A 14,940-nucleotide genomic window follows, 5' to 3' on the forward strand; every position below is an offset into this window, starting at 1 on the left:
CTAAATTATATGAATTTCACATTTTATATGTTGGGATCCACATAAATTTAAGTTAAAGTAAGGTGCGAATATTTTCCCTTATAGCAATCTAGAACCGAAAATAATATTTCATGCTTTATTTGGTTGCCTTAAGGTGTGGACAATATGGTTTGCATCACAGCTATCTATCCAGGTTCCATTTTAGACGTTAGATTCATTCACTTGATCGTTGCATAGTTTGTTGGATCTTGAGGATCAATTGGTTGTGTGCAACAAAGCAGTCATTGTATGGCAATCTGGAGGAGAAGGAATAGGAAGCTCGTCCATTTCTAACTTCTCTCAATTCCACAAACGTTGGACCTTGCACTCTCGATGAGTATTTCAGATGAATCCTCATCGCATACAGCTGGTCTAGCCTTGATTGTTTCGCTGCCGACTTTGGCTTTGAAATGGTTCTCCAGAATGACTCTAGGCACCTCATGATTGCTGCTTTCCACCTACTTGCTCCACAAATGAGCTTGATAATGACTGAAGCGTTGTGCTTTCATTGGGCCATGAAACTATGTTTGCATCTGGGTTTCTCCAATGTCATATTTGAAACTAATTGTCTTGCTCTAACCCAGGTTTAAAAGTCATAAGGAAGCTCTTACTCATATATGCACTCAACTATAGAGGAATGCAAGTTTCACTCTAATAGTTTCAGTGTCGAGAAATTAATTCATGCTCAAGGGAATTGTAATATGGCTGCTAATTTTATGTCTAAAAATGCATTTTCGTTTGTTGATTATGTATGACATAAGGTGGGTCCTTGTGGTATAGGAACACTATTGGTAGAGGACCAGTTAACCCCCTAACTTTCAACATCTGATTAATGACAATCAAAGTTTTAACGTAAAAAATAAAATAAAAATAAGACACTAAATGTTTTAGTTTTATTAGTTGATGACTAAATATGATGGACCCCGATTTTCTAGGGACCAAAAACTTAATTAACCCACTTTTTTTGGGTTAAATACGTTTTTCGTCCCTAAACTTTGAGCGAGTTTTCGTCCCTAATTGTAACACCCCAATTTCTCAACTGAGGAGTCACATTAGTAACCTAACAAAGTCTAAGGACCAATCTGCAATCCCTAAAAACCAAGGGAATTTTTTTTCTGTAAAACAACTAAACACTTCGGCTAAAAGGTTGGAAACATACCATAACTTTATTTAGATAACTTGTTTCCCGATATACAGTAATAATAGTTTACAATACCATAAGTAAGGTTCAGAATAAACATGCGCACTTTAACAGTGGCGGAAGCAAGACTTTAATAACAGAGTTCTCATAAAGTAAAAGAGACTCCAACATAATCCACAAGAAGAGAAGCAAAGCTGCTTCTCATGCCTCTACTCCACCGCTTACAACTCGATCTCCAACTCGAGTAGCTATGCCTCGGCGGAAGGATCTCCATCGCCTAATAGCGTTAAGCGCCCAAACAACAAGTAGCAAATAGAAAGGGTTAACTCCATGCAATTACCATGTATAAAAGAGAAAAATCATGCTGTTCGAATTTAATTACCTGGCATGGTAAATAACTAGCATCATAACTCAACTCATATATCAACAACTTAAACATAAATTGGACTCAGATAATAATAACCTCAACAATGTAACATCAAATCAGATATCAATAAACCAATACGAAAATCCAACAACATAGGGTCAGGTGTTAGTTCCCTATAATGCAACTATATGCTGCTAACAAAATGGATCGATCAATATCGTCTCTCAAGACGGGACAATGATAGGACACACCTCCTCATCGCCACTTATAACGTCATACATGACGGGACAATCATAGGACACACCTCCTAATCGCCACTTAACGTCACACAAGACGGGACAATCATAGGACACACCTCCTGATCGCCACTTAGCATCTCGCAAGATGGGACAATGATAGGACACACCTCCTCATCGCCACTTGACTCAAGCCCTATATGCCAAGTCAGACAACAACAAAGCCCAACCAAGGACCAATCCAAAGTAACCACATGTTCCATCCACTAGGAAGCAGTAACGACAGAAACCAGTAAACGGCCGAAGCCTCTCAGAAAACGGAGACACACGTCTCAATAAGTTCACTCGGCCGAAGCCTTCAGAAAACATTTTCCAAATTCAGCATAATAATCATAATCATCTGCCAATCAATATAAACATCTTCATCTCAAACGCAGGCAGTGCGATAAAAGCATGCAAGACTCAAAGACGCTCTAAAACCGAGTTACCCTTACCTTCGTGAGTAAAAGTTGGGCATGAAAATTGCGAACCTAGAACAAAGAAAACACAATCATCAACACAAGCTTCACTAGGAGCAACACGATCTACTAATACTAATCGAAATCGTAAAGAAAGCCTCTAAAGCTTCAGAGTTCCTATTTAGGCACAAATTGACAACGGAGACTTCGTTCGCTAAAACGAGCATAACTCGAGCTACAGAACTCAGAATGACACGAAACCGGCGCCAAAATTTCGACAATTGAAAGAGCTACGCAATGGCTCAGGTCATAGAGACCCAAAAATTATTTTTGGACACGGTACCCAAGCAATTAGGTTTCGGCCACTATGGAAAATAGGGTTTTCGAACTTTTTCTTCGATCTAAATCAATTCACAAGGTAGTTTTAGGGTAAAACTAAGGCAAAGAAATTGTCGGAACAATTTTCGGACAATCGGGTCGAAATACGACTATCCAGGGGCATTTTGGTCCAAAATAAAGGCTCAAAACTTCAAAGTTATCAGTTCGGAAAACAAATTTGACAGCATTGATCCTCATGACATCCGTGACAACAAATCCTAAAGGCACAAAGTCAGATTACAGCTTTTCGACAATAAAGTTTCGAAATGTGCGACTAATGGGGTTTTGAATCAATTTTTCAGATCTTGGACAACTGAATCGCAATCGGCGATTACTGACAGAGGTTTTAGACTCATGGGAACATAAGGAACATAACCCAACCAAGAAATCAAGGAAATCGGACAATTTTAGAAAAAGCTCAAAACTGTGAGCACAGAAACGACTTCAGAAACGCAACAGAAACAGTAAACAGAGGTAGGATTCATGCTAGTTACCTCAATACCTAGAAGTAGGGACGAACTGCACGAAGATTGGTCAAGTTTTCGCGGAAATCTCCTCCCCCCTTGCTCCCCACGAAATCAGCCACAAATGGAAAGAAAATGAGAGGATTTTGCTTTTTCGCGCTATTTATAGGCGGGTGAAATCGCGGGAAAATGAAAATTTCGCGATTCCGATTTTTGCAGCACGATCACCGAGAAATTCTAAGAGAGATTCTGGCGTCAGAATTCCAGAACTCAAAACAATTATCTATGATTTGGGAAAAACGATATCTAAAATCCCAAAGGCGGTGTAAGTTAATCTGTCCCGTTAAACTACTTTTTGCTGTGATGCTCAGACGACAAAACTTCCTTCTGAAGAAAGATTGGAAATGTCGAAACAAATCTGGCAACGCGGACGGAAACTTCGTTAGAAGTCCCGAATAGAAAAAGTCTTCATCCATCGCTCGAATCTAGGGTTTCGAAGCAAGGAAATTAGCGTCGTCGGACTTCCGAAAAGTGAATACTATCGTGCGTACAGTCCAGAGTTCCGAAATGAAACGCTGTTCGAAGGAAAAATAAAGAAAATCTTTAAATTTTCCAAGGATTGGAAATCTCACTTAAAACGTTGCTCTAAAGCGAAATTAGCCTATTCTGGACACGCTTGCCATAAGGCGGGTGTGCAGACGACTCGCTCTAATTCCTAAAATGACTACGCAACATTCCTCAAGCAATTCCTGAACTTTCTTCTTCATTAATCTTTCTCAAATATCAAACTCCTGTCACGCTTACACTGATTCTACGCGTGAGTCGGAAATTAGCTTGTTCTGAAAATCCAGGTCTTACAATACTACCCCCCAAAAAGAAAGTTTCGTCCTCGAAACTTAAGGCTCAGTGAAGAGTTCCGGATACTGTTCCTTCATCCTCTCTTCTAGTTCCCAAGTAGCATCGCCCGTGACTTGGTTCCAAATCACTTTTACCAGAGGAACCTGCTTGTTTCTCAACTGCTTGATCCTACGTTCCTCAATCCTCATTGGTGCCACTTCAAAAGACAAGTTGTCTCTAAGCTGAATATCATCTTCCTTGATGATGTGAGAGGGATCAGGAATATACTTCCTCAATTGTGACACATGTAGCACATCATGAATCTTGGAAAGAAAAGGTGGCAACGCAATCCGATAAGCTACTTTACCGACTCGCTCGATAATCTGATACGGTCCAATGAACTTCGGTGTCAGCTTCCTCGACTTTATCGCTCTTCCCACTCCGGTAGTTGGTGTCACGCGAAGAAACACATGGTCTCCCGCCTCAAACTCTAACTCTCTCCGTCGTGTGTCAGCATAACTCTTCTGTCGACTCTGTGACGTCCTCATCTTCTCTTGTATTTGCTTCACTTTCTCAGTAGTTTGTTGTACTAATTCAGGTCCAACGAGAAGATGTTCGCCATCTTGAAACCAACATAAAGGAGTTCTACATCTCCTCCCATACAAAGCCTCATAAGGTGCCATTCCAATACTAGCATGAAAACTGTTGTTATAAGTAAACTCGATCAACGGCAACAGCTCATCCCAGCTTTCTTGACTATCCAGAACACAGGCTCGCAGCAAGTCTTCCAATGACTGTATTGTCCTCTCTGTCTGTCCATCCGTCTGAGGGTGATAGGCAGAGCTCAACCTCAACTTCGTCCCAAGCGCCTCGTGCAACGCCTTCCAGAAATGCGAAGTAAACTTCGGATCTCTGTCAGAAACAATACTCGATGGTACTCCATGAAGTCGTACAATCTCAGCGACATACACTTTTGCAAGTGCCTCCACATTGAACGTGGTCTTCACCGGTATGAAATGTGCTGACTTCGTCAGACGGTCCACAATGACCCAAATGGAATCAAATCTCTTCCTCGTAGCTGGCAAAGCTACCACGAAATCCATAGAGATACTGTCCCACTTCCACTCCGGCACATCAAGTGACTGTAACATACCCGCAGGCTTTTGATGTTCTATCTTCGCCTTCTGACATGTCAGACATGCCGCCACAAACTCTGCTACATTCTTCTTCATTCCTGGCCACCAAAAATTCAACTTTAGATCTTGATACATCTTTGTCGATCCCGGATGAATACTCAATCTGCTCTTGTGACCTTCGTCAAGAATCATCCTTCTCAACTCCATGTCCAATGGTACGCAGACACGTCCTTTGCAACGCAGAATGTTGTCGGTTCCTACCTCAAAATTCGGCGCTTTTCCCAAAATGATCAAGTTCCGTTTCTCGATCAGCTCCTCATCTAACAGTTGTTTCACCTTGATCTCGTTCAGAAAATCACTAGTGATCGTCACCATCCCAAAGCTCAATTTTCCAGGTGTCACTTGCATACCCAAACTGAGGTCGCGAAAAGTCTCGATAAGTTCCAATTCCTTAATCATCAACGATGAAACATGAATTGTCTGGCGACTCAGTGCGTCTGCTACAACATTTGCTTTTCCTGGGTGGTACAACAAAGTGAAATCATAGTCCTTGATGAATTCCACCCAACGCCTTTGTCTCATATTCAGATCCTTCTGATCGAACAGGTACTTCAAGCTCTTATGATCACTAAAAACAGTGAAAGTGCTCCCATAAAGATAGTGCCTCCAAATCTTGAGCGCAAATACCACAGCCGCTAACTCCAAATCGTGCGTAGGATAGTTCCGTTCATGTATCTTCAATTGCCTTGAAGAATAAGCCACAGCCTTTCGGTGTTGCATCAACACACAACCCAAACCTTGGTACGAAGCATCGCAGTAAACCTCGTAGGGTTCCTTCTCTTGTGGTAATGTCAGAACTGGCGCGGTCGTCAAACGCTTCTTCATATCTTGGAAACTCTGTTCACAATCCTCTGTCCAAGCAAAAGGTTGGTTCTTCCGGGTGAGTTTCGTCAATGGTCCTGCAATCTTAGCAAAACCTGCGATGAATCGTCGGTAATATCCAGCTAAACCGATGAAACTCCTTATATCTGTCACAGTCTTAGGACGCTCCCATGCAAGTACCGCTTCCACTTTACTGGGATCCACAGCAATACCCTCCTATGAGATGACATGTCCTAAAAACTTTACTTCTTCGAGCCAAAATTCACACTTTGTCGCGTTAGCATACAGTACCTTATCCCGAAGAACTTGTAATACTTGACGTAGATGTTCCTCGTGTTCTTCACGATTCCTCGAGTAGATCAAGATGTCGTCGATGAACACCACAACGAAGCGATCCAAGAATGGATGAAAGATCCTATTCATGTAGTCCATGAATACAGCTGGTGCATTCGTAACTCCAAACGGCATCACCAAGTACTCATAGTGCCCATAGCGTGTCCTAAACGCCGTCTTTTGAATATCCTCATCCTTGACTCTAATCTGGTGATATCCCGATCTCAGGTCAATCTTCGAGAAAATAGCAGCACCCTTCAACTGATCCATCAAATCGTCAATCCTTGGCAACGGATAACGGTTCTTTATCGTGACTTTGTTCAACTGTCGATAATCCACACAAAGTCGCGATCTTCCGTCTTTCTTCTTCACAAGCAGCACTGGCGCTCCCCACGGAGAAACGCTAGGTCGGATAAACCCCTTCTTGGTTAAATCTTCGAGTTGACTCTTCAGCTCAGTCAGTTCTGCCGGTGCCATACGATACGGTGCGATTGATATAGGTCCAGTGCCTGGGACTATATCAATTGTGAACTCCATATCTCTGACCGGAGGTATTCCAGGTACGTCTTCGGGGAACACATCCTCGAAATCTTGCACAACAGCAATTCCGTGTACTCCATTCTCCTTAGCTTCCACCACGGTTGTAGACATGAGAGAACTCAAAGCTCCTTTCCTCAAAGAAAGCTTTGAAAAGTACGAGTTCAGGAACTCAGCGAGTCCATCATCGGGAAAGATAACTACCTTATTGGCGCAATCAAGAAGAACATGATGGTGGGACAACCAATCCATGCCTATGATCACATCCAATCCCTTGAGAGGTAAACAGATTAAGTTTGCTACAAACTTCTTATCTAGGTACATCCAAGGACATTCCAGACATGCAGTGTTAGTTACTAGACTCTTAGATGCAGGGGTAGACACTGTCAAGTCAAACGGTAGCTTTGACACTTCTAGCTTTAACCTTGCCGCACAAGCTATATCTATAAATGAATGCGTAGCACCAGAATCAAATAGCGCGATAAGGGAATTACCCGCAATCTCGCAGGTACTGCGGATCAGACCATCGTCTTCCTCAGCTTCAGTTCCACTGATCGAGTAGACCCTTCCACCAGCAGTAGGCCTCCTAGCCCCAGCAACATTTGCAGCAGCCTCAACTTTAGGAATCCTGCACTCTGCAGCAGTGTGGCCTGGCTTGTTGCAGTTCCAACACGCCGCAAGACTCTCAGAACAGTGGTTGGCATAGTGCCCCTTTTTGTTGCACCTGAAGCAAGTCACATCCTCCCGATTCCCAGATGGGGTTCTTAGTGCAATTGCATTTCCACCAGTAGGATAAAAGGACCCAGAAGTTGTCCCCCTACCCTGAGGACGAACATACGGCTTCTTCTGGAAATGCCTACCCTTGTCACCTCTTCCTTGGTTAGTCCTAGCCGGACCTCCACTTCCTTGGTAAGGCTTGTTCAAACCTTGGAATTTGCCCCTTGCATTATCAATGGCCTCAATCCCCTTGGTCTTCTCCACCAGCACTTGGTAGCGATTCAGTCCTAGCGGTTGCACCGCCCTCTGCAGCTCATAACACAGCCCCTCAATGAATCGCTCACACATGTAGCCTTCATCAATCTGTCCTCTAAAGTAACGGAAGTGTTTAGCCAACGACTCCAACTTTGCAGCATACTCAGCAACGGTCATGCCTCCTTGACGGAGTCTCAGAAATTGTGCTTCCTTAGCGGCTCTAGCACTTCTAGGAAAGTACTTGTCCAAGAAAGCTCCACGGAAACACTCCCAAGTGATGGCTTGATGGTCAGCCTCCATCATAGCCCTAGCCCCACGCCACCAATACTCAGCTTCACCCGTTAGCAGGTAGGTTGCATAATCAACTTTCATCTCTGCAGTTGTACGCAAGAAGGTAAAGATCTTCTCCAACTCTTTGAGCCATAAGTCAGCTTCTTCCGGATCGAAGCCCCCAGAGAACTTCGGCGGATCCTGACGCTTGAAATCATTCAGACCCCTGGTCTGAGCAGCAGCTAATTAACGTTCCTCCCGCTGAACACGGCGAGCATTCTCTTCAGCTTGGTTTTGTGCAGCCACCAAAGCAGCAGTAGCAGCACGTTGAGCTTCAGCTTCCTCCCTTGCAGCAGTGTTAGTAACTTGTTGTGCCATAAGGGCAGTCAGATTAGCAATAGCTTGCTCCATCGGATTCATGCTGTCTGAACCTTGAGTCTCGATCGGTTGTGGAAACCTCCTGTTCCTGTTTTCATGAACAGTCAAAGACCACAACAGATACTCAGGCCAGAACAACACAAAGTTCTATAATAACTAACTATGTATATACTTATATCAAATGTATAATTAACAATAACTAGCATAAGGTTATTCACTTACGAATAACCTTCAAAAATAATCTATATAAACAGTAATCAAGCACACTCTTCCTCCGATTGACACCCCATCAATCGGTCTCAGAGTTCAAACATCTTAAGCAGGCACTCTACCCAAAAGCTCTGGTTTTCTAGACCAAAGCTCTGATACCACAATTGTAACACCCCAATTTCTCAACTGAGGAGTCACATTAGTAACCTAACAAAGTCTAAGGACCAATCTGCAATCCCTAAAAACCAAGGGAATTTTTTTTCTGTAAAACAACTAAACACTTCGGCTAAAAGGTTGGAAACATACCATAACTTTATTTAGATAACTTGTTTCCCGATATACAGTAATAATAGTTTACAATACCATAAGTAAGGTTCAGAATAAACATGCGCACTTTAACAGTGGCGGAAGCAAGACTTTAATAACAGAGTTCTCATAAAGTAAAAGAGACTCCAACATAATCCACAAGAAGAGAAGCAAAGCTGCTTCTCATGCCTCTACTCCACCGCTTACAACTCGATCTCCAACTCGAGTAGCTATGCCTCGGCGGAAGGATCTCCATCGCCTAATAGCGTTAAGCGCCCAAACAACAAGTAGCAAATAGAAAGGGTTAACTCCATGCAATTACCATGTATAAAAGAGAAAAATCATGCTGTTCGAATTTAATTACCTGGCATGGTAAATAACTAGCATCATAACTCAACTCATATATCAACAACTTAAACATAAATTGGACTCAGATAATAATAACCTCAACAATGTAACATCAAATCAGATATCAATAAACCAATACGAAAATCCAACAACATAGGGTCAGGTGTTAGTTCCCTATAATGCAACTATATGCTGCTAACAAAATGGATCGATCAATATCGTCTCTCAAGACGGGACAATGATAGGACACACCTCCTCATCGCCACTTATAACGTCATACATGACGGGACAATCATAGGACACACCTCCTAATCGCCACTTAACGTCACACAAGACGGGACAATCATAGGACACACCTCCTGATCGCCACTTAGCATCTCGCAAGATGGGACAATGATAGGACACACCTCCTCATCGCCACTTGACTCAAGCCCTATATGCCAAGTCAGACAACAACAAAGCCCAACCAAGGACCAATCCAAAGTAACCACATGTTCCATCCACTAGGAAGCAGTAACGACAGAAACCAGTAAACGGCCGAAGCCTCTCAGAAAACAGAGACACACGTCTCAATAAGTTCACTCGGCCGAAGCCTTCAGAAAACATTTTCCAAATTCAGCATAATAATCATAATCATCTGCCAATCAATATAAACATCTTCATCTCAAACGCAGGCAGTGCGATAAAAGCATGCAAGACTCAAAGACGCTCTAAAACCGAGTTACCCTTACCTTCGTGAGTAAAAGTTGGGCATGAAAATTGCGAACCTAGAACAAAGAAAACACAATCATCAACACAAGCTTCACTAGGAGCAACACGATCTACTAATACTAATCGAAATCGTAAAGAAAGCCTCTAAAGCTTCAGAGTTCCTATTTAGGCACAAATTGACAACGGAGACTTCGTTCGCTAAAACGAGCATAACTCGAGCTACAGAACTCAGAATGACACGAAACCGGCGCCAAAATTTCGACAATTGAAAGAGCTACGCAATGGCTCAGGTCATAGAGACCCAAAAATTATTTTTGGACACGGTACCCAAGCAATTAGGTTTCGGCCACTATGGAAAATAGGGTTTTCGAACTTTTTCTTCGATCTAAATCAATTCACAAGGTAGTTTTAGGGTAAAACTAAGGCAAAGAAATTGTCGGAACAATTTTCGGACAATCGGGTCGAAATACGACTATCCAGGGGCATTTTGGTCCAAAATAAAGGCTCAAAACTTCAAAGTTATCAGTTCGGAAAACAAATTTGACAGCATTGATCCTCATGACATCCGTGACAACAAATCCTAAAGGCACAAAGTCAGATTACAGCTTTTCGACAATAAAGTTTCGAAATGTGCGACTAATGGGGTTTTGAATAAATTTTTCAGATCTTGGACAACTGAATCGCAATCGGCGATTACTGACAGAGGTTTTAGACTCATGGGAACATAAGGAACATAACCCAACCAAGAAATCAAGGAAATCGGACAATTTTAGAAAAAGCTCAAAACTGTGAGCACAGAAACGACTTCAGAAACGCAACAGAAACAGTAAACAGAGGTAGGATTCATGCTAGTTACCTCAATACCTAGAAGTAGGGACGAACTGCACGAAGATTGGTCAAGTTTTCGCGGAAATCTCCTCCCCCCTTGCTCCCCACGAAATCAGCCACAAATGGAAAGAAAATGAGAGGATTTTGCTTTTTCGCGCTATTTATAGGCGGGTGAAATCGCGGGAAAATGAAAATTTCGCGATTCCGATTTTTGCAGCACGATCACCGAGAAATTCTAAGAGAGATTCTGGCGTCAGAATTCCAGAACTCAAAACAATTATCTATGATTTGGGAAAAACGATATCTAAAATCCCAAAGGCGGTGTAAGTTAATCTGTCCCGTTAAACTACTTTTTGCTGTGATGCTCAGACGACAAAACTTCCTTCTGAAGAAAGATTGGAAATGTCGAAACAAATCTGGCAACGCGGACGGAAACTTCGTTAGAAGTCCCGAATAGAAAAAGTCTTCATCCATCGCTCGAATCTAGGGTTTCGAAGCAAGGAAATTAGCGTCGTCGGACTTCCGAAAAGTGAATACTATCGTGCGTACAGTCCAGAGTTCCGAAATGAAACGCTGTTCGAAGGAAAAATAAAGAAAATCTTTAAATTTTCCAAGGATTGGAAATCTCACTTAAAACGTTGCTCTAAAGCGAAATTAGCCTATTCTGGACACGCTTGCCATAAGGCGGGTGTGCAGACGACTCGCTCTAATTCCTAAAATGACTACGCAACATTCCTCAAGCAATTCCTGAACTTTCTTCTTCATTAATCTTTCTCAAATATCAAACTCCTGTCACGCTTACACTGATTCTACGCGTGAGTCGGAAATTAGCTTGTTCTGAAAATCCAGGTCTTACACTTTTCCAACGTAACTTCTAAAAAATGCCCTTAGACTTAAGGGAAATAGTCGGGATTTGTCCCTGGCGGAAAGGTGCTGCTCACTGTGCTTATTTGTCACAGTTGGCCTCTTTTTTAATTTTATATTCGTCTTCATTGAAATTTTTCAAGAATAACAAAGTAAAAACTCAATACCCAGAAAAAAAAAATCATAAAAACCCAATAATTCATCTTTCAATTTTTTTTTCTTCTAGAATCACCATTTCTCCAGAATCTTCATCTTCATCTTTTTACTTCGTCTCTATCTTCAAAAAACGCAATCGAGGTGCACAACAACTCTCAAGCTTGCAGAACCGAATATAAAAACTAAGCAATGATAAGTCGACAACAATGTATGAAAACCAGTTGCAACACACAACCCCACCCATCGCAACCCAACCAAAACCCATAACCCCACCTACCGAAACCTAGTGCCAAGAACCCCCACTCACCACAACCCCCACCAAAAACCCAAAACCCAAGACTTAAATCGTGAAGATGGCAACACCTTCATGCCCTCTTGGCTTGATGGCATATCCCACACCACACCACACCACCGCAACCCTCATCCCCACCGCTTGCAACTCCCATCCAACACAAAATTCTCAATCAATCTCTCACCCCCTAAACCTCAATCAGATCTGCCAAGTAAAAAGCCCTCAAACACAAGGATAAGAAGAAGGGGATTCGGGCTTACCGAACAAAAAGCTCCAATTTTGAACTAGACTCATTCACCAGCTTGGCTTCGATCTAAGTGGTTCCTTCTCTATGGGGTTTTGGGTGGTGGAGGTTCAGGATTTGGGAGATATGAGTTCTCATGGGTTTTATTTCAATCTGAAGATGGGTGATGAAGAATGATTACTAGTTTTGAAAAAGAAGAGATGCAGAGCAACCCAAAAAAAGATGAAGGAGAGAGGATGAAGAATTATTAACGTCTTCAAGGTTTAGTTTTAATTACAAAAAAATTGTTTTAAAATGAGAAACAAAAGTTAGTAATGGACGAGCTTCCTTAATTGATTTGACACTGTCACATAGGCTAACTGTGACAAATAAGTTGTGGTCAGCGCCACACCCTCTAACATAAACCAATTCCAACTATTTCCCTTAAATTCAAGAGCCTTTTTCAAAAGTTGTGCTTTTTTCTTTTGATACATCGGAAAATAAACAACAAAAAATAGCTACACAAATCTCAAACGATCTCTTAGAATTATGACCTCTAAGTCCCAAGGCGGCGCCTCCAACAAGCACCGTGGAACTAACGGGGAAGAAGCTCCTATCCTAGCTAACCAATATGATGGTTCGTTACATTATCTGCTTATGTCGTACAACGTCACCGACCACCCTCTACCCACCAACTGACGAATTTTATCTAAAATGGGGAGAAAAACTTTGTTGTCATCATCATTCAGAGCCTGAAGAAGCCCTCTGCAGTCCACATTGCAAACCAGGTTTATGTATCCTCTCTCCCACGCGACTTGCAGCCTATGTCTGAGCGTGTTTACTTCCGCAGTCAGGGCATTGCCACCGGCCTGATATCCATGGAACCCACACGGCCAATTCCCTTGAGAATCTCAAATTATCCCTCACCATCCCATGCAATTAGCCTCCATTCTGCAACTGCCATCCACGCACAAGTCCAGTTTCCCCTCCGGCGGTGGCTTCCAGCATCTACCCTGTAAGACCCCGAATTAAATAATTAGATTATTTATTTACTTTCGTCGTGTTGATTAATTAAGCAATTATATTTTATTGTTTTATGTTATTTTCATGACTCGAATCCTATTACGAGTCACGAAAACTATTTATATAATAATTAAGTTCAAATTATATTTAAGGTTGACATTGTAGTCAGCTTAAGCAATAGCACGAGTCATATTCGCACCCGACTATGGTCGAGTGTCCGAAAAAAGGCTATATCCGCTCCTAGAGCACTGTTTAAGAGAATTTTAGAATTAAAGAGAGAATAAAAACCTCTGAGTATTTTTTCCATGACCAGATTTCCGATACGAAACCCTGGACTTTACGCTTGTTAGGTTTCGCTTCCCGGAAGTTCGCCGAAGCTAGACTTTAACTTCTCGGGAACTTTAACTAAGGCCTTGAATGAAGATTTTTTCTATTCGGAGCTTCTAACGAAGTTTCCATCCGCGATACCTCATTCCTTTCGACGTTTGTGATCTTTTTCCTGAAGGAAGTTTCTTCATCCGACGTCGACTGCATAAAGTAGTTTTTCGGCATAAATCGACCCACACCGTCTTTGAGACGTTTTCCTCAATTAAATGAACCTCGATTTGAGTTTCGACATTTTGTCGCCAAATACTCAATTTTTATCAGCAGACGAAAGTACCAAAACGACCGGAACCGCGAAATCTCGATTTTTCGGATTTTCCCCTCACCTATAAAAAGTGGAAAAATGAGAAATTTCTCATTTTCTCCCAAGAGTGGCCGAGAGCTAGAGAGAGAAAGAGAGAGGAGCTGAGCTTTTTCAATTGTTGCCCGATCGTCCTGATTTCAGAAGCTACGCGTAGCTGCAGAGGTAAGGATGCTTAATCTTACTTCTGTTTCTTCTTTCTGTTGGGTTTTTCTATGTCTTTCTGAGCTCAAAGTTTTGAGCTTTTTGTAAAGATGTCTGATTACCTTGATTTTTCTTTCCAACTATCTTCCACTGCAACCCAACATGCTATAATCACTGTCGGATCGTTCGGATTTTCACCGAGTCGCCGTAGATCTGAAAAAATGATTAAAAACTCATTTTCTTCACATGTGCTTACTTTCTTATCAAAAAGTCGCAACCAAGCTTAGTGTCCTTGAGATTAAGTGCTATAAACGTCGTTGTGAACAACCCCATCAATTTTGTTTTTCAGAATTTCAACTTTGAGTTTTAGGTCATTAATTCTTGACCAAAATACCCCTAAGTCGTATTTTCAGTCGTTAAATTTTTTTGAGAGTTTCCCTGGCCTAGATATCACCTACAAATACCTAGGAATTAAATTAGATCGAAGAAAAAGTTCGGGAAACCCGATTTTTTGGTAGTGGCCGAAACGTTTTGGAGCTGTACCGTGTCCAAAAATAATTTTTGGGTTTGTATGGCCTGAGCCATAGCGTAGCCCTCTCTATTATCGAAATTTTGGCTTTGGTTTCATGTCATTTCGAGTTTTGTAGCTCGAGTTATGCGCATTTTAGCGAAAACATGTCTATTGTCCATTCGTGCCTAAATGTCGAACTCTAGAGCTTCGAAAGCTTCTTTTTGGGTTTTGA

The sequence above is a fragment of the Lotus japonicus genome, chromosome 3 (assembly GCF_012489685.1).
Source record: "Lotus japonicus ecotype B-129 chromosome 3, LjGifu_v1.2".
Classification (NCBI taxonomy): domain Eukaryota; kingdom Viridiplantae; phylum Streptophyta; class Magnoliopsida; order Fabales; family Fabaceae; genus Lotus; species Lotus japonicus.